General features: G+C 44.5%; 34 non-coding genes across 34 annotated transcripts; all 34 read right to left on the bottom strand.

Moving 5' to 3' along the window:
* Window positions 1-625: 625 nt before the first annotated feature.
* On the bottom strand, window positions 626-744 carry LOC130399394 (5S ribosomal RNA). The gene has a single exon (XR_008901906.1). It is a non-coding gene; the product is annotated as a 5S ribosomal RNA (ribosomal RNA).
* A 529-nt stretch (window positions 745-1,273) lies between these two features.
* LOC130399393 (5S ribosomal RNA) lies at window positions 1,274-1,392 on the bottom strand. The gene has a single exon (XR_008901905.1). It is a non-coding gene; the product is annotated as a 5S ribosomal RNA (ribosomal RNA).
* A 529-nt stretch (window positions 1,393-1,921) lies between these two features.
* Window positions 1,922-2,040, bottom strand: LOC130399392 (5S ribosomal RNA). The gene has a single exon (XR_008901904.1). It is a non-coding gene; the product is annotated as a 5S ribosomal RNA (ribosomal RNA).
* Window positions 2,041-2,569: 529 nt separating this feature from the next.
* On the bottom strand, window positions 2,570-2,688 carry LOC130399391 (5S ribosomal RNA). Its single transcript, XR_008901903.1, has one exon. It is a non-coding gene; the product is annotated as a 5S ribosomal RNA (ribosomal RNA).
* A 529-nt stretch (window positions 2,689-3,217) lies between these two features.
* LOC130399390 (5S ribosomal RNA) lies at window positions 3,218-3,336 on the bottom strand. Its single transcript, XR_008901902.1, has one exon. It is a non-coding gene; the product is annotated as a 5S ribosomal RNA (ribosomal RNA).
* Window positions 3,337-3,865: 529 nt separating this feature from the next.
* LOC130399389 (5S ribosomal RNA) lies at window positions 3,866-3,984 on the bottom strand. Its single transcript, XR_008901901.1, has one exon. It is a non-coding gene; the product is annotated as a 5S ribosomal RNA (ribosomal RNA).
* Window positions 3,985-4,513: 529 nt separating this feature from the next.
* LOC130399387 (5S ribosomal RNA) lies at window positions 4,514-4,632 on the bottom strand. The gene has a single exon (XR_008901899.1). It is a non-coding gene; the product is annotated as a 5S ribosomal RNA (ribosomal RNA).
* A 529-nt stretch (window positions 4,633-5,161) lies between these two features.
* Window positions 5,162-5,280, bottom strand: LOC130399386 (5S ribosomal RNA). Its single transcript, XR_008901898.1, has one exon. It is a non-coding gene; the product is annotated as a 5S ribosomal RNA (ribosomal RNA).
* Window positions 5,281-5,809: 529 nt separating this feature from the next.
* LOC130399385 (5S ribosomal RNA) lies at window positions 5,810-5,928 on the bottom strand. The gene has a single exon (XR_008901897.1). It is a non-coding gene; the product is annotated as a 5S ribosomal RNA (ribosomal RNA).
* Window positions 5,929-6,457: 529 nt separating this feature from the next.
* On the bottom strand, window positions 6,458-6,576 carry LOC130399384 (5S ribosomal RNA). Its single transcript, XR_008901896.1, has one exon. It is a non-coding gene; the product is annotated as a 5S ribosomal RNA (ribosomal RNA).
* A 529-nt stretch (window positions 6,577-7,105) lies between these two features.
* On the bottom strand, window positions 7,106-7,224 carry LOC130399383 (5S ribosomal RNA). The gene has a single exon (XR_008901895.1). It is a non-coding gene; the product is annotated as a 5S ribosomal RNA (ribosomal RNA).
* Window positions 7,225-7,753: 529 nt separating this feature from the next.
* LOC130399382 (5S ribosomal RNA) lies at window positions 7,754-7,872 on the bottom strand. Its single transcript, XR_008901894.1, has one exon. It is a non-coding gene; the product is annotated as a 5S ribosomal RNA (ribosomal RNA).
* Window positions 7,873-8,401: 529 nt separating this feature from the next.
* Window positions 8,402-8,520, bottom strand: LOC130399381 (5S ribosomal RNA). Its single transcript, XR_008901893.1, has one exon. It is a non-coding gene; the product is annotated as a 5S ribosomal RNA (ribosomal RNA).
* A 529-nt stretch (window positions 8,521-9,049) lies between these two features.
* LOC130399380 (5S ribosomal RNA) lies at window positions 9,050-9,168 on the bottom strand. The gene has a single exon (XR_008901892.1). It is a non-coding gene; the product is annotated as a 5S ribosomal RNA (ribosomal RNA).
* A 529-nt stretch (window positions 9,169-9,697) lies between these two features.
* LOC130399378 (5S ribosomal RNA) lies at window positions 9,698-9,816 on the bottom strand. Its single transcript, XR_008901891.1, has one exon. It is a non-coding gene; the product is annotated as a 5S ribosomal RNA (ribosomal RNA).
* Window positions 9,817-10,345: 529 nt separating this feature from the next.
* Window positions 10,346-10,464, bottom strand: LOC130399377 (5S ribosomal RNA). The gene has a single exon (XR_008901890.1). It is a non-coding gene; the product is annotated as a 5S ribosomal RNA (ribosomal RNA).
* A 529-nt stretch (window positions 10,465-10,993) lies between these two features.
* On the bottom strand, window positions 10,994-11,112 carry LOC130399375 (5S ribosomal RNA). The gene has a single exon (XR_008901888.1). It is a non-coding gene; the product is annotated as a 5S ribosomal RNA (ribosomal RNA).
* A 529-nt stretch (window positions 11,113-11,641) lies between these two features.
* On the bottom strand, window positions 11,642-11,760 carry LOC130399374 (5S ribosomal RNA). The gene has a single exon (XR_008901887.1). It is a non-coding gene; the product is annotated as a 5S ribosomal RNA (ribosomal RNA).
* Window positions 11,761-12,289: 529 nt separating this feature from the next.
* Window positions 12,290-12,408, bottom strand: LOC130399373 (5S ribosomal RNA). The gene has a single exon (XR_008901886.1). It is a non-coding gene; the product is annotated as a 5S ribosomal RNA (ribosomal RNA).
* Window positions 12,409-12,937: 529 nt separating this feature from the next.
* LOC130399372 (5S ribosomal RNA) lies at window positions 12,938-13,056 on the bottom strand. The gene has a single exon (XR_008901885.1). It is a non-coding gene; the product is annotated as a 5S ribosomal RNA (ribosomal RNA).
* A 529-nt stretch (window positions 13,057-13,585) lies between these two features.
* On the bottom strand, window positions 13,586-13,704 carry LOC130399371 (5S ribosomal RNA). Its single transcript, XR_008901884.1, has one exon. It is a non-coding gene; the product is annotated as a 5S ribosomal RNA (ribosomal RNA).
* Window positions 13,705-14,233: 529 nt separating this feature from the next.
* LOC130399370 (5S ribosomal RNA) lies at window positions 14,234-14,352 on the bottom strand. The gene has a single exon (XR_008901883.1). It is a non-coding gene; the product is annotated as a 5S ribosomal RNA (ribosomal RNA).
* Window positions 14,353-14,881: 529 nt separating this feature from the next.
* LOC130399369 (5S ribosomal RNA) lies at window positions 14,882-15,000 on the bottom strand. The gene has a single exon (XR_008901882.1). It is a non-coding gene; the product is annotated as a 5S ribosomal RNA (ribosomal RNA).
* A 529-nt stretch (window positions 15,001-15,529) lies between these two features.
* LOC130399368 (5S ribosomal RNA) lies at window positions 15,530-15,648 on the bottom strand. The gene has a single exon (XR_008901881.1). It is a non-coding gene; the product is annotated as a 5S ribosomal RNA (ribosomal RNA).
* Window positions 15,649-16,177: 529 nt separating this feature from the next.
* LOC130399367 (5S ribosomal RNA) lies at window positions 16,178-16,296 on the bottom strand. The gene has a single exon (XR_008901880.1). It is a non-coding gene; the product is annotated as a 5S ribosomal RNA (ribosomal RNA).
* Window positions 16,297-16,825: 529 nt separating this feature from the next.
* Window positions 16,826-16,944, bottom strand: LOC130399366 (5S ribosomal RNA). The gene has a single exon (XR_008901879.1). It is a non-coding gene; the product is annotated as a 5S ribosomal RNA (ribosomal RNA).
* Window positions 16,945-17,473: 529 nt separating this feature from the next.
* LOC130399364 (5S ribosomal RNA) lies at window positions 17,474-17,592 on the bottom strand. Its single transcript, XR_008901877.1, has one exon. It is a non-coding gene; the product is annotated as a 5S ribosomal RNA (ribosomal RNA).
* Window positions 17,593-18,121: 529 nt separating this feature from the next.
* On the bottom strand, window positions 18,122-18,240 carry LOC130399362 (5S ribosomal RNA). The gene has a single exon (XR_008901876.1). It is a non-coding gene; the product is annotated as a 5S ribosomal RNA (ribosomal RNA).
* A 529-nt stretch (window positions 18,241-18,769) lies between these two features.
* On the bottom strand, window positions 18,770-18,888 carry LOC130399361 (5S ribosomal RNA). Its single transcript, XR_008901875.1, has one exon. It is a non-coding gene; the product is annotated as a 5S ribosomal RNA (ribosomal RNA).
* Window positions 18,889-19,417: 529 nt separating this feature from the next.
* LOC130399360 (5S ribosomal RNA) lies at window positions 19,418-19,536 on the bottom strand. The gene has a single exon (XR_008901874.1). It is a non-coding gene; the product is annotated as a 5S ribosomal RNA (ribosomal RNA).
* A 529-nt stretch (window positions 19,537-20,065) lies between these two features.
* On the bottom strand, window positions 20,066-20,184 carry LOC130399359 (5S ribosomal RNA). Its single transcript, XR_008901873.1, has one exon. It is a non-coding gene; the product is annotated as a 5S ribosomal RNA (ribosomal RNA).
* A 529-nt stretch (window positions 20,185-20,713) lies between these two features.
* Window positions 20,714-20,832, bottom strand: LOC130399358 (5S ribosomal RNA). Its single transcript, XR_008901872.1, has one exon. It is a non-coding gene; the product is annotated as a 5S ribosomal RNA (ribosomal RNA).
* Window positions 20,833-22,863: 2,031 nt separating this feature from the next.
* LOC130399778 (5S ribosomal RNA) lies at window positions 22,864-22,982 on the bottom strand. The gene has a single exon (XR_008902277.1). It is a non-coding gene; the product is annotated as a 5S ribosomal RNA (ribosomal RNA).
* Window positions 22,983-23,501: 519 nt separating this feature from the next.
* LOC130399357 (5S ribosomal RNA) lies at window positions 23,502-23,620 on the bottom strand. The gene has a single exon (XR_008901871.1). It is a non-coding gene; the product is annotated as a 5S ribosomal RNA (ribosomal RNA).
* Window positions 23,621-23,911: the final 291 nt, after the last annotated feature.

Below are 23,911 nucleotides of genomic sequence, written 5' to 3'. Positions count from 1 at the left end.
AGGCGGTCTCCCATCCAAGTACTAACCAGGCCCGACCCTGCTTAGCTTCCGAGATCAGACGAGATCGGGCGTGTTCAGGGTGGTATGGCCGTAAGCAATTAGTGCAGGCGCAAAACCAGGTTTTATACAGTAGCACATAAGGAGTGAGAAAGCTGCTGAGGCTCGACGTTACACTCTTACAAAAACAATCATTAGTTAGATATAAACGGCAGTAATTGATTCAGTAGGACTCCTTATCCATGTAAACGATCATTGTGACATCTGAATTCATTAATTATCTGAAATACACTGCGTGTGCGTGTGATGTTAAATGTTTGAACCAAGGTTAACGGTTAAAGTGTCAGAGAATGGGTGGTGATTTTTTGACGTCCTCCCATGATCTGAAGTGAGCGTGCGTGTTTGTGTTGGTGAAAGTTTAAGAAATGTACAACTGTCGGTTCAGCTCTCTGGTGCTCCCTGCTGGCAGTATCACTATACTGTCCTCATGTTTCACAAAAATAGTTTTGAGAGACGTTGTCAGTTTTTGTATGTTGCTTAAATCCTCCAAAGCGGTTGGCAGTAAACATCAGGTCACGGTACGCCACGGTAGGCCACGGAGTCAATGAGCTCGAGTTGAAAAAGAAAAAGCTTACAGCACCTGGTATTCCCAGGCGGTCTCCCATCCAAGTACTAACCAGGCCCGACCCTGCTTAGCTTCCGAGATCAGACGAGATCGGGCGTGTTCAGGGTGGTATGGCCGTAAGCAATTAGTGCAGGCGCAAAACCAGGTTTTATACAGTAGCACATAAGGAGTGAGAAAGCTGCTGAGGCTCGACGTTACACTTTTACAAAAACAATCATTAGTTAGATATAAACGGCAGTAATTGATTCAGTAGGACTCCTTATCCATGTAAACGATCATTGTGACATCTGAATTCATTAATTATCTGAAATACACTGCGTGTGCGTGTGATGTTAAATGTTTGAACCAAGGTTAACGGTTAAAGTGTCAGAGAATGGGTGGTGATTTTTTGACGTCCTCCCATGATCTGAAGTGAGCGTGCGTGTTTGTGTTGGTGAAAGTTTAAGAAATGTACAACTGTCGGTTCAGCTCTCTGGTGCTCCCTGCTGGCAGTATCACTATACTGTCCTCATGTTTCACAAAAATAGTTTTGAGAGACGTTGTCAGTTTTTGTATGTTGCTTAAATCCTCCAAAGCGGTTGGCAGTAAACATCAGGTCACGGTACGCCACGGTAGGCCACGGAGTCAATGAGCTCGAGTTGAAAAAGAAAAAGCTTACAGCACCTGGTATTCCCAGGCGGTCTCCCATCCAAGTACTAACCAGGCCCGACCCTGCTTAGCTTCCGAGATCAGACGAGATCGGGCGTGTTCAGGGTGGTATGGCCGTAAGCAATTAGTGCAGGCGCAAAACCAGGTTTTATACAGTAGCACATAAGGAGTGAGAAAGCTGCTGAGGCTCGACGTTACACTTTTACAAAAACAATCATTAGTTAGATATAAACGGCAGTAATTGATTCAGTAGGACTCCTTATCCATGTAAACGATCATTGTGACATCTGAATTCATTAATTATCTGAAATACACTGCGTGTGCGTGTGATGTTAAATGTTTGAACCAAGGTTAACGGTTAAAGTGTCAGAGAATGGGTGGTGATTTTTTGACGTCCTCCCATGATCTGAAGTGAGCGTGCGTGTTTGTGTTGGTGAAAGTTTAAGAAATGTACAACTGTCGGTTCAGCTCTCTGGTGCTCCCTGCTGGCAGTATCACTATACTGTCCTCATGTTTCACAAAAATAGTTTTGAGAGACGTTGTCAGTTTTTGTATGTTGCTTAAATCCTCCAAAGCGGTTGGCAGTAAACATCAGGTCACGGTACGCCACGGTAGGCCACGGAGTCAATGAGCTCGAGTTGAAAAAGAAAAAGCTTACAGCACCTGGTATTCCCAGGCGGTCTCCCATCCAAGTACTAACCAGGCCCGACCCTGCTTAGCTTCCGAGATCAGACGAGATCGGGCGTGTTCAGGGTGGTATGGCCGTAAGCAATTAGTGCAGGCGCAAAACCAGGTTTTATACAGTAGCACATAAGGAGTGAGAAAGCTGCTGAGGCTCGACGTTACACTCTTACAAAAACAATCATTAGTTAGATATAAACGGCAGTAATTGATTCAGTAGGACTCCTTATCCATGTAAACGATCATTGTGACATCTGAATTCATTAATTATCTGAAATACACTGCGTGTGCGTGTGATGTTAAATGTTTGAACCAAGGTTAACGGTTAAAGTGTCAGAGAATGGGTGGTGATTTTTTGACGTCCTCCCATGATCTGAAGTGAGCGTGCGTGTTTGTGTTGGTGAAAGTTTAAGAAATGTACAACTGTCGGTTCAGCTCTCTGGTGCTCCCTGCTGGCAGTATCACTATACTGTCCTCATGTTTCACAAAAATAGTTTTGAGAGACGTTGTCAGTTTTTGTATGTTGCTTAAATCCTCCAAAGCGGTTGGCAGTAAACATCAGGTCACGGTACGCCACGGTAGGCCACGGAGTCAATGAGCTCGAGTTGAAAAAGAAAAAGCTTACAGCACCTGGTATTCCCAGGCGGTCTCCCATCCAAGTACTAACCAGGCCCGACCCTGCTTAGCTTCCGAGATCAGACGAGATCGGGCGTGTTCAGGGTGGTATGGCCGTAAGCAATTAGTGCAGGCGCAAAACCAGGTTTTATACAGTAGCACATAAGGAGTGAGAAAGCTGCTGAGGCTCGACGTTACACTTTTACAAAAACAATCATTAGTTAGATATAAACGGCAGTAATTGATTCAGTAGGACTCCTTATCCATGTAAACGATCATTGTGACATCTGAATTCATTAATTATCTGAAATACACTGCGTGTGCGTGTGATGTTAAATGTTTGAACCAAGGTTAACGGTTAAAGTGTCAGAGAATGGGTGGTGATTTTTTGACGTCCTCCCATGATCTGAAGTGAGCGTGCGTGTTTGTGTTGGTGAAAGTTTAAGAAATGTACAACTGTCGGTTCAGCTCTCTGGTGCTCCCTGCTGGCAGTATCACTATACTGTCCTCATGTTTCACAAAAATAGTTTTGAGAGACGTTGTCAGTTTTTGTATGTTGCTTAAATCCTCCAAAGCGGTTGGCAGTAAACATCAGGTCACGGTACGCCACGGTAGGCCACGGAGTCAATGAGCTCGAGTTGAAAAAGAAAAAGCTTACAGCACCTGGTATTCCCAGGCGGTCTCCCATCCAAGTACTAACCAGGCCCGACCCTGCTTAGCTTCCGAGATCAGACGAGATCGGGCGTGTTCAGGGTGGTATGGCCGTAAGCAATTAGTGCAGGCGCAAAACCAGGTTTTATACAGTAGCACATAAGGAGTGAGAAAGCTGCTGAGGCTCGACGTTACACTCTTACAAAAACAATCATTAGTTAGATATAAACGGCAGTAATTGATTCAGTAGGACTCCTTATCCATGTAAACGATCATTGTGACATCTGAATTCATTAATTATCTGAAATACACTGCGTGTGCGTGTGATGTTAAATGTTTGAACCAAGGTTAACGGTTAAAGTGTCAGAGAATGGGTGGTGATTTTTTGACGTCCTCCCATGATCTGAAGTGAGCGTGCGTGTTTGTGTTGGTGAAAGTTTAAGAAATGTACAACTGTCGGTTCAGCTCTCTGGTGCTCCCTGCTGGCAGTATCACTATACTGTCCTCATGTTTCACAAAAATAGTTTTGAGAGACGTTGTCAGTTTTTGTATGTTGCTTAAATCCTCCAAAGCGGTTGGCAGTAAACATCAGGTCACGGTACGCCACGGTAGGCCACGGAGTCAATGAGCTCGAGTTGAAAAAGAAAAAGCTTACAGCACCTGGTATTCCCAGGCGGTCTCCCATCCAAGTACTAACCAGGCCCGACCCTGCTTAGCTTCCGAGATCAGACGAGATCGGGCGTGTTCAGGGTGGTATGGCCGTAAGCAATTAGTGCAGGCGCAAAACCAGGTTTTATACAGTAGCACATAAGGAGTGAGAAAGCTGCTGAGGCTCGACGTTACACTTTTACAAAAACAATCATTAGTTAGATATAAACGGCAGTAATTGATTCAGTAGGACTCCTTATCCATGTAAACGATCATTGTGACATCTGAATTCATTAATTATCTGAAATACACTGCGTGTGCGTGTGATGTTAAATGTTTGAACCAAGGTTAACGGTTAAAGTGTCAGAGAATGGGTGGTGATTTTTTGACGTCCTCCCATGATCTGAAGTGAGCGTGCGTGTTTGTGTTGGTGAAAGTTTAAGAAATGTACAACTGTCGGTTCAGCTCTCTGGTGCTCCCTGCTGGCAGTATCACTATACTGTCCTCATGTTTCACAAAAATAGTTTTGAGAGACGTTGTCAGTTTTTGTATGTTGCTTAAATCCTCCAAAGCGGTTGGCAGTAAACATCAGGTCACGGTACGCCACGGTAGGCCACGGAGTCAATGAGCTCGAGTTGAAAAAGAAAAAGCTTACAGCACCTGGTATTCCCAGGCGGTCTCCCATCCAAGTACTAACCAGGCCCGACCCTGCTTAGCTTCCGAGATCAGACGAGATCGGGCGTGTTCAGGGTGGTATGGCCGTAAGCAATTAGTGCAGGCGCAAAACCAGGTTTTATACAGTAGCACATAAGGAGTGAGAAAGCTGCTGAGGCTCGACGTTACACTTTTACAAAAACAATCATTAGTTAGATATAAACGGCAGTAATTGATTCAGTAGGACTCCTTATCCATGTAAACGATCATTGTGACATCTGAATTCATTAATTATCTGAAATACACTGCGTGTGCGTGTGATGTTAAATGTTTGAACCAAGGTTAACGGTTAAAGTGTCAGAGAATGGGTGGTGATTTTTTGACGTCCTCCCATGATCTGAAGTGAGCGTGCGTGTTTGTGTTGGTGAAAGTTTAAGAAATGTACAACTGTCGGTTCAGCTCTCTGGTGCTCCCTGCTGGCAGTATCACTATACTGTCCTCATGTTTCACAAAAATAGTTTTGAGAGACGTTGTCAGTTTTTGTATGTTGCTTAAATCCTCCAAAGCGGTTGGCAGTAAACATCAGGTCACGGTACGCCACGGTAGGCCACGGAGTCAATGAGCTCGAGTTGAAAAAGAAAAAGCTTACAGCACCTGGTATTCCCAGGCGGTCTCCCATCCAAGTACTAACCAGGCCCGACCCTGCTTAGCTTCCGAGATCAGACGAGATCGGGCGTGTTCAGGGTGGTATGGCCGTAAGCAATTAGTGCAGGCGCAAAACCAGGTTTTATACAGTAGCACATAAGGAGTGAGAAAGCTGCTGAGGCTCGACGTTACACTTTTACAAAAACAATCATTAGTTAGATATAAACGGCAGTAATTGATTCAGTAGGACTCCTTATCCATGTAAACGATCATTGTGACATCTGAATTCATTAATTATCTGAAATACACTGCGTGTGCGTGTGATGTTAAATGTTTGAACCAAGGTTAACGGTTAAAGTGTCAGAGAATGGGTGGTGATTTTTTGACGTCCTCCCATGATCTGAAGTGAGCGTGCGTGTTTGTGTTGGTGAAAGTTTAAGAAATGTACAACTGTCGGTTCAGCTCTCTGGTGCTCCCTGCTGGCAGTATCACTATACTGTCCTCATGTTTCACAAAAATAGTTTTGAGAGACGTTGTCAGTTTTTGTATGTTGCTTAAATCCTCCAAAGCGGTTGGCAGTAAACATCAGGTCACGGTACGCCACGGTAGGCCACGGAGTCAATGAGCTCGAGTTGAAAAAGAAAAAGCTTACAGCACCTGGTATTCCCAGGCGGTCTCCCATCCAAGTACTAACCAGGCCCGACCCTGCTTAGCTTCCGAGATCAGACGAGATCGGGCGTGTTCAGGGTGGTATGGCCGTAAGCAATTAGTGCAGGCGCAAAACCAGGTTTTATACAGTAGCACATAAGGAGTGAGAAAGCTGCTGAGGCTCGACGTTACACTTTTACAAAAACAATCATTAGTTAGATATAAACGGCAGTAATTGATTCAGTAGGACTCCTTATCCATGTAAACGATCATTGTGACATCTGAATTCATTAATTATCTGAAATACACTGCGTGTGCGTGTGATGTTAAATGTTTGAACCAAGGTTAACGGTTAAAGTGTCAGAGAATGGGTGGTGATTTTTTGACGTCCTCCCATGATCTGAAGTGAGCGTGCGTGTTTGTGTTGGTGAAAGTTTAAGAAATGTACAACTGTCGGTTCAGCTCTCTGGTGCTCCCTGCTGGCAGTATCACTATACTGTCCTCATGTTTCACAAAAATAGTTTTGAGAGACGTTGTCAGTTTTTGTATGTTGCTTAAATCCTCCAAAGCGGTTGGCAGTAAACATCAGGTCACGGTACGCCACGGTAGGCCACGGAGTCAATGAGCTCGAGTTGAAAAAGAAAAAGCTTACAGCACCTGGTATTCCCAGGCGGTCTCCCATCCAAGTACTAACCAGGCCCGACCCTGCTTAGCTTCCGAGATCAGACGAGATCGGGCGTGTTCAGGGTGGTATGGCCGTAAGCAATTAGTGCAGGCGCAAAACCAGGTTTTATACAGTAGCACATAAGGAGTGAGAAAGCTGCTGAGGCTCGACGTTACACTTTTACAAAAACAATCATTAGTTAGATATAAACGGCAGTAATTGATTCAGTAGGACTCCTTATCCATGTAAACGATCATTGTGACATCTGAATTCATTAATTATCTGAAATACACTGCGTGTGCGTGTGATGTTAAATGTTTGAACCAAGGTTAACGGTTAAAGTGTCAGAGAATGGGTGGTGATTTTTTGACGTCCTCCCATGATCTGAAGTGAGCGTGCGTGTTTGTGTTGGTGAAAGTTTAAGAAATGTACAACTGTCGGTTCAGCTCTCTGGTGCTCCCTGCTGGCAGTATCACTATACTGTCCTCATGTTTCACAAAAATAGTTTTGAGAGACGTTGTCAGTTTTTGTATGTTGCTTAAATCCTCCAAAGCGGTTGGCAGTAAACATCAGGTCACGGTACGCCACGGTAGGCCACGGAGTCAATGAGCTCGAGTTGAAAAAGAAAAAGCTTACAGCACCTGGTATTCCCAGGCGGTCTCCCATCCAAGTACTAACCAGGCCCGACCCTGCTTAGCTTCCGAGATCAGACGAGATCGGGCGTGTTCAGGGTGGTATGGCCGTAAGCAATTAGTGCAGGCGCAAAACCAGGTTTTATACAGTAGCACATAAGGAGTGAGAAAGCTGCTGAGGCTCGACGTTACACTTTTACAAAAACAATCATTAGTTAGATATAAACGGCAGTAATTGATTCAGTAGGACTCCTTATCCATGTAAACGATCATTGTGACATCTGAATTCATTAATTATCTGAAATACACTGCGTGTGCGTGTGATGTTAAATGTTTGAACCAAGGTTAACGGTTAAAGTGTCAGAGAATGGGTGGTGATTTTTTGACGTCCTCCCATGATCTGAAGTGAGCGTGCGTGTTTGTGTTGGTGAAAGTTTAAGAAATGTACAACTGTCGGTTCAGCTCTCTGGTGCTCCCTGCTGGCAGTATCACTATACTGTCCTCATGTTTCACAAAAATAGTTTTGAGAGACGTTGTCAGTTTTTGTATGTTGCTTAAATCCTCCAAAGCGGTTGGCAGTAAACATCAGGTCACGGTACGCCACGGTAGGCCACGGAGTCAATGAGCTCGAGTTGAAAAAGAAAAAGCTTACAGCACCTGGTATTCCCAGGCGGTCTCCCATCCAAGTACTAACCAGGCCCGACCCTGCTTAGCTTCCGAGATCAGACGAGATCGGGCGTGTTCAGGGTGGTATGGCCGTAAGCAATTAGTGCAGGCGCAAAACCAGGTTTTATACAGTAGCACATAAGGAGTGAGAAAGCTGCTGAGGCTCGACGTTACACTTTTACAAAAACAATCATTAGTTAGATATAAACGGCAGTAATTGATTCAGTAGGACTCCTTATCCATGTAAACGATCATTGTGACATCTGAATTCATTAATTATCTGAAATACACTGCGTGTGCGTGTGATGTTAAATGTTTGAACCAAGGTTAACGGTTAAAGTGTCAGAGAATGGGTGGTGATTTTTTGACGTCCTCCCATGATCTGAAGTGAGCGTGCGTGTTTGTGTTGGTGAAAGTTTAAGAAATGTACAACTGTCGGTTCAGCTCTCTGGTGCTCCCTGCTGGCAGTATCACTATACTGTCCTCATGTTTCACAAAAATAGTTTTGAGAGACGTTGTCAGTTTTTGTATGTTGCTTAAATCCTCCAAAGCGGTTGGCAGTAAACATCAGGTCACGGTACGCCACGGTAGGCCACGGAGTCAATGAGCTCGAGTTGAAAAAGAAAAAGCTTACAGCACCTGGTATTCCCAGGCGGTCTCCCATCCAAGTACTAACCAGGCCCGACCCTGCTTAGCTTCCGAGATCAGACGAGATCGGGCGTGTTCAGGGTGGTATGGCCGTAAGCAATTAGTGCAGGCGCAAAACCAGGTTTTATACAGTAGCACATAAGGAGTGAGAAAGCTGCTGAGGCTCGACGTTACACTCTTACAAAAACAATCATTAGTTAGATATAAACGGCAGTAATTGATTCAGTAGGACTCCTTATCCATGTAAACGATCATTGTGACATCTGAATTCATTAATTATCTGAAATACACTGCGTGTGCGTGTGATGTTAAATGTTTGAACCAAGGTTAACGGTTAAAGTGTCAGAGAATGGGTGGTGATTTTTTGACGTCCTCCCATGATCTGAAGTGAGCGTGCGTGTTTGTGTTGGTGAAAGTTTAAGAAATGTACAACTGTCGGTTCAGCTCTCTGGTGCTCCCTGCTGGCAGTATCACTATACTGTCCTCATGTTTCACAAAAATAGTTTTGAGAGACGTTGTCAGTTTTTGTATGTTGCTTAAATCCTCCAAAGCGGTTGGCAGTAAACATCAGGTCACGGTACGCCACGGTAGGCCACGGAGTCAATGAGCTCGAGTTGAAAAAGAAAAAGCTTACAGCACCTGGTATTCCCAGGCGGTCTCCCATCCAAGTACTAACCAGGCCCGACCCTGCTTAGCTTCCGAGATCAGACGAGATCGGGCGTGTTCAGGGTGGTATGGCCGTAAGCAATTAGTGCAGGCGCAAAACCAGGTTTTATACAGTAGCACATAAGGAGTGAGAAAGCTGCTGAGGCTCGACGTTACACTTTTACAAAAACAATCATTAGTTAGATATAAACGGCAGTAATTGATTCAGTAGGACTCCTTATCCATGTAAACGATCATTGTGACATCTGAATTCATTAATTATCTGAAATACACTGCGTGTGCGTGTGATGTTAAATGTTTGAACCAAGGTTAACGGTTAAAGTGTCAGAGAATGGGTGGTGATTTTTTGACGTCCTCCCATGATCTGAAGTGAGCGTGCGTGTTTGTGTTGGTGAAAGTTTAAGAAATGTACAACTGTCGGTTCAGCTCTCTGGTGCTCCCTGCTGGCAGTATCACTATACTGTCCTCATGTTTCACAAAAATAGTTTTGAGAGACGTTGTCAGTTTTTGTATGTTGCTTAAATCCTCCAAAGCGGTTGGCAGTAAACATCAGGTCACGGTACGCCACGGTAGGCCACGGAGGCAATGAGCTCGAGTTGAAAAAGAAAAAGCTTACAGCACCTGGTATTCCCAGGCGGTCTCCCATCCAAGTACTAACCAGGCCCGACCCTGCTTAGCTTCCGAGATCAGACGAGATCGGGCGTGTTCAGGGTGGTATGGCCGTAAGCAATTAGTGCAGGCGCAAAACCAGGTTTTATACAGTAGCACATAAGGAGTGAGAAAGCTGCTGAGGCTCGACGTTACACTTTTACAAAAACAATCATTAGTTAGATATAAACGGCAGTAATTGATTCAGTAGGACTCCTTATCCATGTAAACGATCATTGTGACATCTGAATTCATTAATTATCTGAAATACACTGCGTGTGCGTGTGATGTTAAATGTTTGAACCAAGGTTAACGGTTAAAGTGTCAGAGAATGGGTGGTGATTTTTTGACGTCCTCCCATGATCTGAAGTGAGCGTGCGTGTTTGTGTTGGTGAAAGTTTAAGAAATGTACAACTGTCGGTTCAGCTCTCTGGTGCTCCCTGCTGGCAGTATCACTATACTGTCCTCATGTTTCACAAAAATAGTTTTGAGAGACGTTGTCAGTTTTTGTATGTTGCTTAAATCCTCCAAAGCGGTTGGCAGTAAACATCAGGTCACGGTACGCCACGGTAGGCCACGGAGTCAATGAGCTCGAGTTGAAAAAGAAAAAGCTTACAGCACCTGGTATTCCCAGGCGGTCTCCCATCCAAGTACTAACCAGGCCCGACCCTGCTTAGCTTCCGAGATCAGACGAGATCGGGCGTGTTCAGGGTGGTATGGCCGTAAGCAATTAGTGCAGGCGCAAAACCAGGTTTTATACAGTAGCACATAAGGAGTGAGAAAGCTGCTGAGGCTCGACGTTACACTTTTACAAAAACAATCATTAGTTAGATATAAACGGCAGTAATTGATTCAGTAGGACTCCTTATCCATGTAAACGATCATTGTGACATCTGAATTCATTAATTATCTGAAATACACTGCGTGTGCGTGTGATGTTAAATGTTTGAACCAAGGTTAACGGTTAAAGTGTCAGAGAATGGGTGGTGATTTTTTGACGTCCTCCCATGATCTGAAGTGAGCGTGCGTGTTTGTGTTGGTGAAAGTTTAAGAAATGTACAACTGTCGGTTCAGCTCTCTGGTGCTCCCTGCTGGCAGTATCACTATACTGTCCTCATGTTTCACAAAAATAGTTTTGAGAGACGTTGTCAGTTTTTGTATGTTGCTTAAATCCTCCAAAGCGGTTGGCAGTAAACATCAGGTCACGGTACGCCACGGTAGGCCACGGAGTCAATGAGCTCGAGTTGAAAAAGAAAAAGCTTACAGCACCTGGTATTCCCAGGCGGTCTCCCATCCAAGTACTAACCAGGCCCGACCCTGCTTAGCTTCCGAGATCAGACGAGATCGGGCGTGTTCAGGGTGGTATGGCCGTAAGCAATTAGTGCAGGCGCAAAACCAGGTTTTATACAGTAGCACATAAGGAGTGAGAAAGCTGCTGAGGCTCGACGTTACACTTTTACAAAAACAATCATTAGTTAGATATAAACGGCAGTAATTGATTCAGTAGGACTCCTTATCCATGTAAACGATCATTGTGACATCTGAATTCATTAATTATCTGAAATACACTGCGTGTGCGTGTGATGTTAAATGTTTGAACCAAGGTTAACGGTTAAAGTGTCAGAGAATGGGTGGTGATTTTTTGACGTCCTCCCATGATCTGAAGTGAGCGTGCGTGTTTGTGTTGGTGAAAGTTTAAGAAATGTACAACTGTCGGTTCAGCTCTCTGGTGCTCCCTGCTGGCAGTATCACTATACTGTCCTCATGTTTCACAAAAATAGTTTTGAGAGACGTTGTCAGTTTTTGTATGTTGCTTAAATCCTCCAAAGCGGTTGGCAGTAAACATCAGGTCACGGTACGCCACGGTAGGCCACGGAGTCAATGAGCTCGAGTTGAAAAAGAAAAAGCTTACAGCACCTGGTATTCCCAGGCGGTCTCCCATCCAAGTACTAACCAGGCCCGACCCTGCTTAGCTTCCGAGATCAGACGAGATCGGGCGTGTTCAGGGTGGTATGGCCGTAAGCAATTAGTGCAGGCGCAAAACCAGGTTTTATACAGTAGCACATAAGGAGTGAGAAAGCTGCTGAGGCTCGACGTTACACTTTTACAAAAACAATCATTAGTTAGATATAAACGGCAGTAATTGATTCAGTAGGACTCCTTATCCATGTAAACGATCATTGTGACATCTGAATTCATTAATTATCTGAAATACACTGCGTGTGCGTGTGATGTTAAATGTTTGAACCAAGGTTAACGGTTAAAGTGTCAGAGAATGGGTGGTGATTTTTTGACGTCCTCCCATGATCTGAAGTGAGCGTGCGTGTTTGTGTTGGTGAAAGTTTAAGAAATGTACAACTGTCGGTTCAGCTCTCTGGTGCTCCCTGCTGGCAGTATCACTATACTGTCCTCATGTTTCACAAAAATAGTTTTGAGAGACGTTGTCAGTTTTTGTATGTTGCTTAAATCCTCCAAAGCGGTTGGCAGTAAACATCAGGTCACGGTACGCCACGGTAGGCCACGGAGTCAATGAGCTCGAGTTGAAAAAGAAAAAGCTTACAGCACCTGGTATTCCCAGGCGGTCTCCCATCCAAGTACTAACCAGGCCCGACCCTGCTTAGCTTCCGAGATCAGACGAGATCGGGCGTGTTCAGGGTGGTATGGCCGTAAGCAATTAGTGCAGGCGCAAAACCAGGTTTTATACAGTAGCACATAAGGAGTGAGAAAGCTGCTGAGGCTCGACGTTACACTCTTACAAAAACAATCATTAGTTAGATATAAACGGCAGTAATTGATTCAGTAGGACTCCTTATCCATGTAAACGATCATTGTGACATCTGAATTCATTAATTATCTGAAATACACTGCGTGTGCGTGTGATGTTAAATGTTTGAACCAAGGTTAACGGTTAAAGTGTCAGAGAATGGGTGGTGATTTTTTGACGTCCTCCCATGATCTGAAGTGAGCGTGCGTGTTTGTGTTGGTGAAAGTTTAAGAAATGTACAACTGTCGGTTCAGCTCTCTGGTGCTCCCTGCTGGCAGTATCACTATACTGTCCTCATGTTTCACAAAAATAGTTTTGAGAGACGTTGTCAGTTTTTGTATGTTGCTTAAATCCTCCAAAGCGGTTGGCAGTAAACATCAGGTCACGGTACGCCACGGTAGGCCACGGAGTCAATGAGCTCGAGTTGAAAAAGAAAAAGCTTACAGCACCTGGTATTCCCAGGCGGTCTCCCATCCAAGTACTAACCAGGCCCGACCCTGCTTAGCTTCCGAGATCAGACGAGATCGGGCGTGTTCAGGGTGGTATGGCCGTAAGCAATTAGTGCAGGCGCAAAACCAGGTTTTATACAGTAGCACATAAGGAGTGAGAAAGCTGCTGAGGCTCGACGTTACACTTTTACAAAAACAATCATTAGTTAGATATAAACGGCAGTAATTGATTCAGTAGGACTCCTTATCCATGTAAACGATCATTGTGACATCTGAATTCATTAATTATCTGAAATACACTGCGTGTGCGTGTGATGTTAAATGTTTGAACCAAGGTTAACGGTTAAAGTGTCAGAGAATGGGTGGTGATTTTTTGACGTCCTCCCATGATCTGAAGTGAGCGTGCGTGTTTGTGTTGGTGAAAGTTTAAGAAATGTACAACTGTCGGTTCAGCTCTCTGGTGCTCCCTGCTGGCAGTATCACTATACTGTCCTCATGTTTCACAAAAATAGTTTTGAGAGACGTTGTCAGTTTTTGTATGTTGCTTAAATCCTCCAAAGCGGTTGGCAGTAAACATCAGGTCACGGTACGCCACGGTAGGCCACGGAGTCAATGAGCTCGAGTTGAAAAAGAAAAAGCTTACAGCACCTGGTATTCCCAGGCGGTCTCCCATCCAAGTACTAACCAGGCCCGACCCTGCTTAGCTTCCGAGATCAGACGAGATCGGGCGTGTTCAGGGTGGTATGGCCGTAAGCAATTAGTGCAGGCGCAAAACCAGGTTTTATACAGTAGCACATAAGGAGTGAGAAAGCTGCTGAGGCTCGACGTTACACTTTTACAAAAACAATCATTAGTTAGATATAAACGGCAGTAATTGATTCAGTAGGACTCCTTATCCATGTAAACGATCATTGTGACATCTGAATTCATTAATTATCTGAAATACACTGCGTGTGCGTGTGATGTTAAATGTTTGAACCAAGGTTAACGGTTAAAGTGTCAGAGAATGGGTGGTGATTTTTTGACGTCCTCCCATGATCTGAAGTGAGCGTGCGTGTTTGTGTTGGTGAAAGTTTAAGAAATGTACAACTGTCGGTTCAGCTCTCTGGTGCTCCCTGCTGGCAGTATCACTATACTGTCCTCATGTTTCACAAAAATAGTTTTGAGAGACGTTGTCAGTTTTTGTATGTTGCTTAAATCCTCCAAAGCGGTTGGCAGTAAACATCAGGTCACGGTACGCCACGGTAGGCCACGGAGTCAATGAGCTCGAGTTGAAAAAGAAAAAGCTTACAGCACCTGGTATTCCCAGGCGGTCTCCCATCCAAGTACTAACCAGGCCCGACCCTGCTTAGCTTCCGAGATCAGACGAGATCGGGCGTGTTCAGGGTGGTATGGCCGTAAGCAATTAGTGCAGGCGCAAAACCAGGTTTTATACAGTAGCACATAAGGAGTGAGAAAGCTGCTGAGGCTCGACGTTACACTCTTACAAAAACAATCATTAGTTAGATATAAACGGCAGTAATTGATTCAGTAGGACTCCTTATCCATGTAAACGATCATTGTGACATCTGAATTCATTAATTATCTGAAATACACTGCGTGTGCGTGTGATGTTAAATGTTTGAACCAAGGTTAACGGTTAAAGTGTCAGAGAATGGGTGGTGATTTTTTGACGTCCTCCCATGATCTGAAGTGAGCGTGCGTGTTTGTGTTGGTGAAAGTTTAAGAAATGTACAACTGTCGGTTCAGCTCTCTGGTGCTCCCTGCTGGCAGTATCACTATACTGTCCTCATGTTTCACAAAAATAGTTTTGAGAGACGTTGTCAGTTTTTGTATGTTGCTTAAATCCTCCAAAGCGGTTGGCAGTAAACATCAGGTCACGGTACGCCACGGTAGGCCACGGAGTCAATGAGCTCGAGTTGAAAAAGAAAAAGCTTACAGCACCTGGTATTCCCAGGCGGTCTCCCATCCAAGTACTAACCAGGCCCGACCCTGCTTAGCTTCCGAGATCAGACGAGATCGGGCGTGTTCAGGGTGGTATGGCCGTAAGCAATTAGTGCAGGCGCAAAACCAGGTTTTATACAGTAGCACATAAGGAGTGAGAAAGCTGCTGAGGCTCGACGTTACACTTTTACAAAAACAATCATTAGTTAGATATAAACGGCAGTAATTGATTCAGTAGGACTCCTTATCCATGTAAACGATCATTGTGACATCTGAATTCATTAATTATCTGAAATACACTGCGTGTGCGTGTGATGTTAAATGTTTGAACCAAGGTTAACGGTTAAAGTGTCAGAGAATGGGTGGTGATTTTTTGACGTCCTCCCATGATCTGAAGTGAGCGTGCGTGTTTGTGTTGGTGAAAGTTTAAGAAATGTACAACTGTCGGTTCAGCTCTCTGGTGCTCCCTGCTGGCAGTATCACTATACTGTCCTCATGTTTCACAAAAATAGTTTTGAGAGACGTTGTCAGTTTTTGTATGTTGCTTAAATCCTCCAAAGCGGTTGGCAGTAAACATCAGGTCACGGTACGCCACGGTAGGCCACGGAGTCAATGAGCTCGAGTTGAAAAAGAAAAAGCTTACAGCACCTGGTATTCCCAGGCGGTCTCCCATCCAAGTACTAACCAGGCCCGACCCTGCTTAGCTTCCGAGATCAGACGAGATCGGGCGTGTTCAGGGTGGTATGGCCGTAAGCAATTAGTGCAGGCGCAAAACCAGGTTTTATACAGTAGCACATAAGGAGTGAGAAAGCTGCTGAGGCTCGACGTTACACTTTTACAAAAACAATCATTAGTTAGATATAAACGGCAGTAATTGATTCAGTAGGACTCCTTATCCATGTAAACGATCATTGTGACATCTGAATTCATTAATTATCTGAAATACACTGCGTGTGCGTGTGATGTTAAATGTTTGAACCAAGGTTAACGGTTAAAGTGTCAGAGAATGGGTGGTGATTTTTTGACGTCCTCCCATGATCTGAAGTGAGCGTGCGTGTTTGTGTTGGTGAAAGTTTAAGAAATGTACAACTGTCGGTTCAGCTCTCTGGTGCTCCCTGCTGGCAGTATCACTATACTGTCCTCATGTTTCACAAAAATAGTTTTGAGAGACGTTGTCAGTTTTTGTATGTTGCTTAAATCCTCCAAAGCGGTTGGCAGTAAACATCAGGTCACGGTACGCCACGGTAGGCCACGGAGTCAATGAGCTCGAGTTGAAAAAGAAAAAGCTTACAGCACCTGGTATTCCCAGGCGGTCTCCCATCCAAGTACTAACCAGGCCCGACCCTGCTTAGCTTCCGAGATCAGACGAGATCGGGCGTGTTCAGGGTGGTATGGCCGTAAGCAATTAGTGCAGGCGCAAAACCAGGTTTTATACAGTAGCACATAAGGAGTGAGAAAGCTGCTGAGGCTCGACGTTACACTTTTACAAAAACAATCATTAGTTAGATATAAACGGCAGTAATTGATTCAGTAGGACTCCTTATCCATGTAAACGATCATTGTGACATCTGAATTCATTAATTATCTGAAATACACTGCGTGTGCGTGTGATGTTAAATGTTTGAACCAAGGTTAACGGTTAAAGTGTCAGAGAATGGGTGGTGATTTTTTGACGTCCTCCCATGATCTGAAGTGAGCGTGCGTGTTTGTGTTGGTGAAAGTTTAAGAAATGTACAACTGTCGGTTCAGCTCTCTGGTGCTCCCTGCTGGCAGTATCACTATACTGTCCTCATGTTTCACAAAAATAGTTTTGAGAGACGTTGTCAGTTTTTGTATGTTGCTTAAATCCTCCAAAGCGGTTGGCAGTAAACATCAGGTCACGGTACGCCACGGTAGGCCACGGAGTCAATGAGCTCGAGTTGAAAAAGAAAAAGCTTACAGCACCTGGTATTCCCAGGCGGTCTCCCATCCAAGTACTAACCAGGCCCGACCCTGCTTAGCTTCCGAGATCAGACGAGATCGGGCGTGTTCAGGGTGGTATGGCCGTAAGCAATTAGTGCAGGCGCAAAACCAGGTTTTATACAGTAGCACATAAGGAGTGAGAAAGCTGCTGAGGCTCGACGTTACACTTTTACAAAAACAATCATTAGTTAGATATAAACGGCAGTAATTGATTCAGTAGGACTCCTTATCCATGTAAACGATCATTGTGACATCTGAATTCATTAATTATCTGAAATACACTGCGTGTGCGTGTGATGTTAAATGTTTGAACCAAGGTTAACGGTTAAAGTGTCAGAGAATGGGTGGTGATTTTTTGACGTCCTCCCATGATCTGAAGTGAGCGTGCGTGTTTGTGTTGGTGAAAGTTTAAGAAATGTACAACTGTCGGTTCAGCTCTCTGGTGCTCCCTGCTGGCAGTATCACTATACTGTCCTCATGTTTCACAAAAATAGTTTTGAGAGACGTTGTCAGTTTTTGTATGTTGCTTAAATCCTCCAAAGCGGTTGGCAGTAAACATCAGGTCACGGTACGCCACGGTAGGCCACGGAGTCAATGAGCTCGAGTTGAAAAAGAAAAAGCTTACAGCACCTGGTATTCCCAGGCGGTCTCCCATCCAAGTACTAACCAGGCCCGACCCTGCTTAGCTTCCGAGATCAGACGAGATCGGGCGTGTTCAGGGTGGTATGGCCGTAAGCAATTAGTGCAGGCGCAAAACCAGGTTTTATACAGTAGCACATAAGGAGTGAGAAAGCTGCTGAGGCTCGACGTTACACTTTTACAAAAACAATCATTAGTTAGATATAAACGGCAGTAATTGATTCAGTAGGACTCCTTATCCATGTAAACGATCATTGTGACATCTGAATTCATTAATTATCTGAAATACACTGCGTGTGCGTGTGATGTTAAATGTTTGAACCAAGGTTAACGGTTAAAGTGTCAGAGAATGGGTGGTGATTTTTTGACGTCCTCCCATGATCTGAAGTGAGCGTGCGTGTTTGTGTTGGTGAAAGTTTAAGAAATGTACAACTGTCGGTTCAGCTCTCTGGTGCTCCCTGCTGGCAGTATCACTATACTGTCCTCATGTTTCACAAAAATAGTTTTGAGAGACGTTGTCAGTTTTTGTATGTTGCTTAAATCCTCCAAAGCGGTTGGCAGTAAACATCAGGTCACGGTACGCCACGGTAGGCCACGGAGTCAATGAGCTCGAGTTGAAAAAGAAAAAGCTTACAGCACCTGGTATTCCCAGGCGGTCTCCCATCCAAGTACTAACCAGGCCCGACCCTGCTTAGCTTCCGAGATCAGACGAGATCGGGCGTGTTCAGGGTGGTATGGCCGTAAGCAATTAGTGCAGGCGCAAAACCAGGTTTTATACAGTAGCACATAAGGAGTGAGAAAGCTGCTGAGGCTCGACGTTACACTTTTACAAAAACAATCATTAGTTAGATATAAACGGCAGTAATTGATTCAGTAGGACTCCTTATCCATGTAAACGATCATTGTGACATCTGAATTCATTAATTATCTGAAATACACTGCGTGTGCGTGTGATGTTAAATGTTTGAACCAAGGTTAACGGTTAAAGTGTCAGAGAATGGGTGGTGATTTTTTGACGTCCTCCCATGATCTGAAGTGAGCGTGCGTGTTTGTGTTGGTGAAAGTTTAAGAAATGTACAACTGTCGGTTCAGCTCTCTGGTGCTCCCTGCTGGCAGTATCACTATACTGTCCTCATGTTTCACAAAAATAGTTTTGAGAGACGTTGTCAGTTTTTGTATGTTGCTTAAATCCTCCAAAGCGGTTGGCAGTAAACATCAGGTCACGGTACGCCACGGTAGGCCACGGAGTCAATGAGCTCGAGTTGAAAAAGAAAAAGCTTACAGCACCTGGTATTCCCAGGCGGTCTCCCATCCAAGTACTAACCAGGCCCGACCCTGCTTAGCTTCCGAGATCAGACGAGATCGGGCGTGTTCAGGGTGGTATGGCCGTAAGCAATTAGTGCAGGCGCAAAACCAGGTTTTATACAGTAGCACATAAGGAGTGAGAAAGCTGCTGAGGCTCGACGTTACACTCTTACAAAAACAATCATTAGTTAGATATAAACGGCAGTAATTGATTCAGTAGGACTCCTTATCCATGTAAACGATCATTGTGACATCTGAATTCATTAATTATCTGAAATACACTGCGTGTGCGTGTGATGTTAAATGTTTGAACCAAGGTTAACGGTTAAAGTGTCAGAGAATGGGTGGTGATTTTTTGACGTCCTCCCATGATCTGAAGTGAGCGTGCGTGTTTGTGTTGGTGAAAGTTTAAGAAATGTACAACTGTCGGTTCAGCTCTCTGGTGCTCCCTGCTGGCAGTATCACTATACTGTCCTCATGTTTCACAAAAATAGTTTTGAGAGACGTTGTCAGTTTTTGTATGTTGCTTAAATCCTCCAAAGCGGTTGGCAGTAAACATCAGGTCACGGTACGCCACGGTAGGCCACGGAGTCAATGAGCTCGAGTTGAAAAAGAAAAAGCTTACAGCACCTGGTATTCCCAGGCGGTCTCCCATCCAAGTACTAACCAGGCCCGACCCTGCTTAGCTTCCGAGATCAGACGAGATCGGGCGTGTTCAGGGTGGTATGGCCGTAAGCAATTAGTGCAGGCGCAAAACCAGGTTTTATACAGTAGCACATAAGGAGTGAGAAAGCTGCTGAGGCTCGACGTTACACTCTTACAAAAACAATCATTAGTTAGATATAAACGGCAGTAATTGATTCAGTAGGACTCCTTATCCATGTAAACGATCATTGTGACATCTGAATTCATTAATTATCTGAAATACACTGCGTGTGCGTGTGATGTTAAATGTTTGAACCAAGGTTAACGGTTAAAGTGTCAGAGAATGGGTGGTGATTTTTTGACGTCCTCCCATGATCTGAAGTGAGCGTGCGTGTTTGTGTTGGTGAAAGTTTAAGAAATGTACAACTGTCGGTTCAGCTCTCTGGTGCTCCCTGCTGGCAGTATCACTATACTGTCCTCATGTTTCACAAAAATAGTTTTGAGAGACGTTGTCAGTTTTTGTATGTTGCTTAAATCCTCCAAAGCGGTTGGCAGTAAACATCAGGTCACGGTACGCCACGGTAGGCCACGGAGTCAATGAGCTCGAGTTGAAAAAGAAAAAGCTTACAGCACCTGGTATTCCCAGGCGGTCTCCCATCCAAGTACTAACCAGGCCCGACCCTGCTTAGCTTCCGAGATCAGACGAGATCGGGCGTGTTCAGGGTGGTATGGCCGTAAGCAATTAGTGCAGGCGCAAAACCAGGTTTTATACAGTAGCACATAAGGAGTGAGAAAGCTGCTGAGGCTCGACGTTACACTCTTACAAAAACAATCATTAGTTAGATATAAACGGCAGTAATTGATTCAGTAGGACTCCTTATCCATGTAAACGATCATTGTGACATCTGAATTCATTAATTATCTGAAATACACTGCGTGTGCGTGTGATGTTAAATGTTTGAACCAAGGTTAACGGTTAAAGTGTCAGAGAATGGGTGGTGATTTTTTGACGTCCTCCCATGATCTGAAGTGAGCGTGCGTGTTTGTGTTGGTGAAAGTTTAAGAAATGTACAACTGTCGGTTCAGCTCTCTGGTGCTCCCTGCTGGCAGTATCACTATACTGTCCTCATGTTTCACAAAAATAGTTTTGAGAGACGTTGTCAGTTTTTGTATGTTGCTTAAATCCTCCAAAGCGGTTGGCAGTAAACATCAGGTCACGGTACGCCACGGTAGGCCACGGAGTCAATGAGCTCGAGTTGAAAAAGAAAAAGCTTACAGCACCTGGTATTCCCAGGCGGTCTCCCATCCAAGTACTAACCAGGCCCGACCCTGCTTAGCTTCCGAGATCAGACGAGATCGGGCGTGTTCAGGGTGGTATGGCCGTAAGCAATTAGTGCAGGCGCAAAACCAGGTTTTATACAGTAGCACATAAGGAGTGAGAAAGCTGCTGAGGCTCGACGTTACACTCTTACAAAAACAATCATTAGTTAGATATAAACGGCAGTAATTGATTCAGTAGGACTCCTTATCCATGTAAACGATCATTGTGACATCTGAATTCATTAATTATCTGAAATACACTGCGTGTGCGTGTGATGTTAAATGTTTGAACCAAGGTTAACGGTTAAAGTGTCAGAGAATGGGTGGTGATTTTTTGACGTCCTCCCATGATCTGGGCCCCGTTTCCCGAAAGCATCGTTAGCCTAAGTGGATCGTGAAGTGCGTCGTAAGGGCATCGTAGAGTTTTCACCGCGTTTCCCGAAAGCATCGTGGGGAACGAACGTCTTGAAAACGCTCGTAGCTAACGAGTACTCCAGGGGTGCTCGTAGGACGCTAAGAGCATCGTCAGCTATAGCCTCAGTGGCGACACCATCGGACATTCCGTCTATTGGATGCGTTTTATTAAAACGCATTGCGCCTTTATGTTCTTAGTTTGGTAATTAATAAAGATTATTAATTTATTTATTAATAAAGATGTTAAAATGGCCAAAATAAAACGGGACAGTCCAGAAAATGTTTGCGCAGGCAGGGCACTCAAAATGTGTGAGAGAAAGTGGGGGGATTTGTGCAGACTGACATAGGCTACTCATAAAACGTAGCATAAAATAATGTAAAAAATTAAATTAAATTAAAAAAAATTAAAATAAAGAAATAAAATAAATTATAAAAAACAAGCAAAGGAGCAGGCAAAAGGCTGGGATATGGTGGGGATTGGTCACGTTGACGGGAATGTTTAGTGACATGTGGGAGGGTGGAGGGGGTTAAAAAAAAGTCTCAATCACTCTTCGACGCGCATGAAAACCAGCCGCGTAGTTATGAGGGAGGCCGTCCTCACACCGATCTTCCTCGTCGTCATCGTCCTCAGCGTCCTCCGGTTCAAGCAATGCCACCCCAGCCTTAGCTGCAATGTTGTGCAACATAGCCGTCACACATATCACGGCGCATGACTTGGCCGGCGAAAACTGGAGCCCTCCGCCTGACTTGTGATGAAGGCATCTAATATAGCGCAACTTCCACCTCCCGATCGTGCGCTCAACGATGCACCGGGCCAGACGGTGGGCTTCGTTGTATTCCTCATCAATACATACCTTACCCTATTTCCGGAGGGGCTTTTATAGCCAATCAAATGATCAATCAAGGAAACCCTTATGCGGAATCAGATTAAGTCGGCTCTCTTTGCTGCGCAAAGCATGTTTCAGAAATCAGCCCATTAAGATAAATGTAGTTGTCACACAAGCAATTTTTAATTTTTTGTCATATGGAATTATTTCAGGGGGGAAAATGCCGTGAAACGCACAGTGCATTCAGGATTAGGACTGATATATGTCGGTTTAAGCCTAATCAATTGTGTTTTAATGTCTTGCTATAGCATTCATCTAATTGCAGTCTATTTTTTTCGGAGGCTACTCTGCTGTTGTCCTTGATGGGGATTTATTTTAACCCTTTTTAACACAATTTTCCTGCGACATTCCTGCGTCTCCCCCTCCTACGGAGCCCATTTCAGCACCGTGTCAGTAGACAGTTACAATCCTACGACGTCGTGAGTGCAGCGAATGCGCGTTCACGTTAAGAGGAGTTTCGGGAAACGCTCCAAAGAAATTGACGATGGATCGCAAGATCCATCGTGAGAATGATCGTACGAGCGTGGATCCATCGTTATCGGGAAACGGGGCCCTGAAGTGAGCGTGCGTGTTTGTGTTGGTGAAAGTTTAAGAAATGTACAACTGTCGTTTCAGCTCTCTGGTGCTCCCTGCTGGCAGTATCACTATACTGTCCTCATGTTTCACAAAAATAGTTTTGAGAGACGTTGTCAGTTTTTGTATGTTGCTTAAATCCTCCAAAGCGGTTGGCAGTAAACATCAGGTCACGGTACGCCACGGTAGGCCACGGAGGCAATGAGCTCGAGTTTAAAAAGAAAAAGCTTACAGCACCTGGTATTCCCAGGCGGTCTCCCATCCAAGTACTAACCAGGCCCGACCCTGCTTAGCTCCCGAGTTCAGACGAGATCGGGCGTGTTCAGGGTGGTATGGCCGTAAGCAATTAGTGCAGGCGCAAAACCAGGTTTTATACAGTAGCACATAAGGAGTGAGAAAGCGGCTGAGGCTCGACGTTACACTTTTACAAAAACAATCATTAGTTAGATATAAACGGCAGTAATTGATTCAGTAGGACTCCTTATCCATGTAAACGATCATTGTGACATCTGAATTCATTAATTATCTGAAATACACTGCGTGTGCGTGTGATGTTAAATGTTTGAACCAAGGTTAACGGTTAAAGTGTCAGAGAATGGGTGGTGATTTTTTGACGTCCTCCCATGATCTGAAGTGAGCGTGCATGTTTGTGTTGGTGAAAGTTTAAGAAATGTACAACTGTCGGTTCAGCTCTCTGGTGCTCCCTGCTGGCAGTATCACTATACTGTCCTCATGTTTCACAAAAACAGTTTTGAGAGACGTTGTCAGTTTTTGTATGTTGCTTAAATCCTCCAAAGCGGTTGGCAGTAAACATCAGGTCACGGTACACCACGGAGTCAATGAGCTCGAGTTGAAAAAGAAAAAGCTTACAGCACCTGGTATTCCCAGGCGGTCTCCCATCCAAGTACTAACCAGGCCCGACCCTGCTTAGCTTCCGAGATCAGACGAGATCGGGCGTGTTCAGGGTGGTATGGCCGTAAGCAATTAGTGCAGGCGCAAAACCAGGTTTTATACAGTAGCACATAAGGAGTGAGAAAGCTGCTGAGGCTCGACGTTACACTTTTACAAAAACAATCATTAGTTAGATATAAACGGCAGTAATTGATTCAGTAGGACTCCTTATCCATGTAAACGATCATTGTGACATCTGAATTCATTAATTATCTGAAATACACTGCGTGTGCGTGTGATGTTAAATGTTTGAACCAAGGTTAACGGTTAAAGTGTCAGAGAATGGGTGGTGATTTTTTGACGTCCTCCCATGATCTGAAGT

The sequence above is a fragment of the Gadus chalcogrammus genome, chromosome 12, assembly GCF_026213295.1.
Source record: "Gadus chalcogrammus isolate NIFS_2021 chromosome 12, NIFS_Gcha_1.0, whole genome shotgun sequence".
Taxonomy (NCBI): domain Eukaryota; kingdom Metazoa; phylum Chordata; class Actinopteri; order Gadiformes; family Gadidae; genus Gadus; species Gadus chalcogrammus.
The sequence above is the reverse complement of the archived record's forward strand: the minus strand, read 5'-3'. Positions and strand labels throughout refer to the sequence as shown.